Source organism: Mobula hypostoma, chromosome 15 (assembly GCF_963921235.1).
Source record: "Mobula hypostoma chromosome 15, sMobHyp1.1, whole genome shotgun sequence".
NCBI lineage: Eukaryota > Metazoa > Chordata > Chondrichthyes > Myliobatiformes > Myliobatidae > Mobula > Mobula hypostoma.
The window spans coordinates 31,175,594-31,181,593 of NC_086111.1; positions in this window are offsets into that span (position 1 = coordinate 31,175,594).

Sequence of the window (6,000 nt, forward strand, 5' to 3'; positions counted from 1 at the left end):
AAGAAAACCTCCCAAAAGAACTATTTTAAAAACTCTGTCAAACACCTAATGTACAGGGAGAAAAACAAAACTGTATTTAATTCCTTAACAGTAGGCAAATAGCGTTCGGGACAAAAGTGAGTCCATAGACATAAAGCCTGGAGCAGGCCACAGTCTCAGTTCAATGCAGATCCAAGTAAACGTCTCAGAGCAGCAAGAACCAGCCAGACTTTTGCCTCTTGTTCCGATACTCTGCTTTTTCAATCCATCTTGCCTGGCCCTTAAACCATCCAAACTTTGGGTCATTCCTTAACATAAGGACCCAAACCTTGTCACATGCGTACACCCTGGGATTGTACCTGACCTTTCGGAATCAGCCTGGCACTTGGATCAATCAAGCCTCCCTCTCAGTTTAGGTGGACAAGACTCAAACCTGCCTTCCCTCCGCTTGCTCCTACTTCGCCTTGCACCCACACACTTTGGCCCTCGACTCAGCCTCACCTCTCCACCTTTTGCAGTGATCATTTACCATGACCTTTACAAGAAAATGTGTTTATTAATAAAGGTATTTAGTTGTACTCTGTTTTGTTTGCTGCCAGTAGGTTGTCACTGGGCTTCACCAGTGCCACCTCAAACCAGAAATTTGATGAGAGGGGTCAGAGAAGAATGGCCAGACTGGCTGAGGCTGACAGAAGGTGACAGTAATTCAAATAACCCGTTACAAGTGATGTGCAGAAGTACCTAATAAGGGGCCACTGTGTGTATAGACCATTTTCAGACTACAGGATGAAAACAAACAGGGTTGCTAATCAGCTTCCACTTATTAGACATTTTTCTAGTAATGTTCAAACAAGGGAATATCATTAAACTTGTACATATCTGTCACATTGCAGTGTATGAGAGGTTTCAATCTTCACACCACTATTGTTGAGGACTGGTTTCCAGAAACTGACAAACTGTTGTACAAATTTTGGCCTGTCAAGCAGGCATAACTTGAACAGACCATTTTGCCATTAATGAATTGCTTGTTTTATGGTCTTGAGTCATCCACTTTTGGTTAATCCATTTGTTACAATATAACAGTAGCTCCATATTCCCTGCAATATTGCATTTGTGACAAATGGTGAAACAATGTAAGTATCTAAAGAAATTCAAGATCCCCAAGTACTGTTTGGAAGCTCACCCAAAAGAACCACATGTGCAGCAACAACTGTCAGCTATGCAGCAGTGTCACTGCAGTCAGGATCAAGTAACATTTGTGACTATTGTACACAGACTTAAATAGTTCCACCATCACATCAAATTTTCCTCCATTCACTTCCCCAGTTTTCCTTTATGGTGATCTTAAAGTATGTTTCAGCTAACAAATCTCTGCAGTCAGCACCATGGTTAAGTATTCTAAAGGGAGGATGACTCAACTGTGGCTGACAAGTTGAAGACAGCATAAAAGTAAAAGGGAGTACATACAATATACCAAAAATTAGTGGAGGTTAGAGGATTGGGAAGCTTTTAAAAACCAGAGGACAACTTAAAAAAAAACACAAAGAGAACAGATAAAATACTAAGGTACGTTATCCAATAATATAAACGACAATACCAGAAGTTATTTCAGATATAAAGAATAAAGAGAGGTGAGAGTAAATACTGGAATGAAGGAAAGTGACACTGGAGAAGTGATAATATGGGAGAGGAATGGCAGAGCAGCTTTAAGTATTGTGCATTAGTCTTCACTGTGCAAGGCACTAGCAGGATATCAGAAATTTGAGTGTCAGGACAGAAGCGAATGTCATTGCTACTACTAAGAAGGTGCTTACGAAGTCTGAAGGTAGATAAGTCACCTGGACCAGTGTTCCAAAGTAGGCAGTTGAAGAGATTGTGGAGGCATTAGTAATGATCTTTCAAAAATCTTTAGATTCTGGAATGCTTACGGAGGACTGGAAAATTGCAAATGTCACTCCACCCTTTAAGAAGTGAGTAAGGTCATTTAAAAAAAAACAGAAATTATAGGCCAGTTAGCCTGACTTCAATGGTAGGGAAAATGTTGGAGTCAATTATTAAGGATGAGGTCTTGAGATACTTGGAGGCCAAAATTAGCATGGTTTCCTCAAGAAATCTTGCTTGCCAAATTTACTGGAATTCTTTGAGGAAGTAACAGGTAGGATAGATGAAGGAGAATCAGTGGATGTTGTTTACATGGATTTATTTTAAGGTTTTTGGCAAGATGCTTAACAAGATAAGAACTCATGGTATTATAGGGAAAGACACTTGCATGGATAGAAGATTGCCTCCTGCTACTCAGCCAAAAAGTCAGAATAAAAGGGGTCTATTCTGTTTGATGGCTGGTGACCAATGGTGTTCGTAGGGGTCAGTACTGGAACGGCTTCTTTTCACATTATATGTCAATGATTTGGATGACAGTATTGATGACTTTGTGGCCATGTTTGCAGATGATAGAAAGATAGGTGGCAGGGCAGGTGGTGTTGAGGAAACAAGGTGTCTGCAGAAGGGCTTACAGATGGGAGAATGAGCAAAGAAAAGGCACATGGAATATAGTGCAGAGAAGAATAGTCATACAATTTGGTAGAAGGAATAAAGGCATAGAGTATTTTCTAATTGGAAGGCAAATTAAAAAAAAATCAGGAGGTGAAAAGGGAATTGGGAGTCCTCGTGCAGAATTTCTTAAAGGTTTACTTGCAATGGTAAGACAGACTAATGCAATATTAGCATTCATTGAGAGGATTAGGATACAAAAGCAACAATGTGATGTTGAAGCTTTGTAAGGCATTAGTCAGCCCACACAGTTTTGTGTTCCCTTATCCACAAAAAGATACACTGGCATTGGAAAGTGTTCAGAGGAGGTTCAAAATAGTTCCAAGAATTAAAAGGTTAATATATGAGGAGCATTTGATGGCTCTAGGCTTGTACTGGCTAGAGTTTAGAAGAATAAGGCAGATCTCTGGCACTTGAGGGACTTTATGGTCCCTGAGATACTTTATACTTTATTATCGTTAAACAATTGATACTAGAACGTACAATCCTCATAGCGATATTTGATTCTGCACTTCCCACTCCCTGGATTACAAATCAATAGTAAATATTAAAAATTTAAATTATATATCATAAATCAAAAATAAAAAAATGGAAAGTAAGGTAGTGCAAAGAAACCGAGATGCAGGTCCGGAGATTTGGAGGGTACGGCCCAGATCCTGGTCAGGATCCATTCAGCAGTCTTATCACAGTTGGAAAGAAGCTGTTCCCAAATCTGGCCGTACGAGTCTTCAAGCTCCTGAACCTTCTCCCGGAGGGAAGAGGGTCGAAAAGTGTGTTGGCTGGGTGGGTCGTGTCCTTGATTATCCTGGCAGCACTGCTCCAACAGCGTGCAGTGTAAAGTGAGTCCAAGGACGGAAGATTGGTTTGTGTGATGTGGTAGGCTGTGTTCACGATCTTCTGCAGCTGTTTCCAGTCTTGGACAGGATAACTTCCGTACCAGGTTGTGATGCACCCAAGAAGAATGCTTTCTACGGTGCATCTATAAAAATTAGTGAGGGTTTTAGGGGACAGGCCAAATTTCTTTTACTTGCTGAGAAAACTAAGGTGCTGGTGGGCCTTCTTGGCAGCGGACCTGCTTGGTTGGACCAAGTCAGCTCAGTTGTGATATTGACCCCAAGGAACTTAAAGCTTTTGACCTGTTCCACTTGTGCACCACCGACGTAAATTAGGTCGAGCTGTCTGCTACTCCTTCTGAAGTCAACAACCAACTCCTTTGTCTTGCTGATGTTCAGGGATAGGTTATTGTCTTCGCACCATGCCACCAGGTTCTTAATTTCCTCTCTGTACTCAAACTCATCATTACTCGAGATACAGCCTACAATTGTTGTGTCATCAGCAAACTTACGTATTGAGATTGATGGAAACTTGGCGACACAATCATGGGTGTACAGCGAGTACAGCAGGGGGCTGTGTACACAGCCATAAGACAAAAGAGAAGTCAGCCATTCAGCCCATCGAGTCTGCTCCACCATTTTATCATGAGCTGATCCATTCTCCCATTTAGTCCCACTCTCCCGCCTTCTCACCATAACCTTTGATGCCCTGGCTATGCAGATACCTATCAATCTCTGCCTTAAATACACCCAGTGACTTGGCCTCCACTGCTGCCCGTGGCAACAAATTCCATAGATTCACCACCCTCTGACTAAAAAAATTTCTTCGCATTTCTGTTCTGAAAGGGCGCCCTTCAATCCTTAAGTCATGCCCTCTCATACTAGACTCCCCCATCATGGGAGACAACTTTGCCACATCCACTCTGTCCATGCCTTTCAACATTCGAAATGTTTCTATGAAGTCTCCCCTCATTCTTCTAAACTCCAAGGAATACAGTCCAAGAGCGGACAAATGTTCCTCATATGTTAACCCTCTCATTCCCGGAATCATTCTAGTGAATCTTCTCTGTACCCTCTCCAACATCAGCACATCCTTTCTTAAATAAGGAGACCAAAACTGCCCATAGTACTCCAAGTGAGGTCTCACCAGCGCCTTATAGAGCCTCAACATCACATCCCTGCTCCTATACTCTATTCCTCTAGAAATGAATGCCAACATTGCATTTACCTTCTTCACTACCGATTCAACCTGGAGGTTAAACTTAAGGGTATCCTGTACGAGGACTCCCAAGTCACGTTGCATCTCAGAACTTTGAATTCTTTCCCCATTTAAATAATAGTCTGCCCATTTATTACTTCTGCCAAAGTGCATAACCATACACTTTCCAGCATTGTACTTCATTTGTCACTTCTTTGCCCATTCTTCCAATCTATCCAAGTCTCTCTGCAGATTCTCCGTTTCCTCAGCACTACATTGGCCCCTCCACCAATCTGCGTATCGTCAGCAAACTTAGCCACAAAGCCATGTATTCCATAATCCAAATCATTGATGTACAATGTAAAAAGAAGCGGCCCCAATACTGACCCCTGTGGAACACCACTGGTAATCGGCAGTTAACCAGAATAGGATCCCTTTATTCCCACTTTCTGTTTCCTGCCAATTAGCCAACGCTCTATCCACGTATGTAACTTTCCCGTAATTCCATGGGCTCTTATCTTGTTAAGTAGCCTCATGTGTGGCACCTTGTCAAAGGCCTTCTGAAAATCCAAATATACAACATCCACTGCATCTCCCTTGTCTAGCCTACTGGTAATTTCCTCAAAAAATTGTAATAGGTTTGTCAGGCAGGATTTTCCTTTAAGGAATCCATGCTGAGTTCTGCCTATCTTGTCATATGCCTCCAGGTACTCTGTAACCTCAACCTTGACAATCGACTCCAACAACTTCCCAACCACGGATGTCAAGTTAACAGGTCTATAATTTCCTGTTTGCTTCCTTGTCCCCTTCTTAAATAGCAGAGTGACATTTGCAATCTTGCAGTCCTCCGGAACCATGCCAGAATCTATCTATTTTTGAAAGATCATCGCTAATGCCTCTGCAATCTCCACAGCTACTTCCTTCAGAACACAAGGGTGCATTCCATCTGGTCCGGGAGATTTACCTACCTTTAGACTATTCAGCTTCCTGAGTACTTTCTGTCATAATTGTGACTGCACACACTTCTCTTCCCTGCCACCCTTGAGTGTCCGGCATACTGCTGTCTTCCTCAGTGAAAACTGATGCAAAATACTCGTTCAGTTCCTCTGCCATCTCCTTATCTCCCATTACAATTTCTCCAGCATCATTTTCTGTCGGTCCTATATCAACTCTCACCCGTCTTTTACTCTTTACATTCTTGAAAAAGCATTTAGTATCCTCTTTGATATTATTTGCTAACTTCATTTCATAGTTAATCTTTTCCCTCTTAATGACCTTCTTAGTTTCCTTTTGTAAGGTTTTAAAAACTTCCAAATCCTCTGTCTTCCCACTAATTTTTGCTTCTTTGTATGCCTTTTCCTTTGCTTTGACTTCTCCTGTCAACCACAGTTGCACCCTTTTTCCATTCAAAAATTTCTCCTTTTTTGGAATATACTTGTC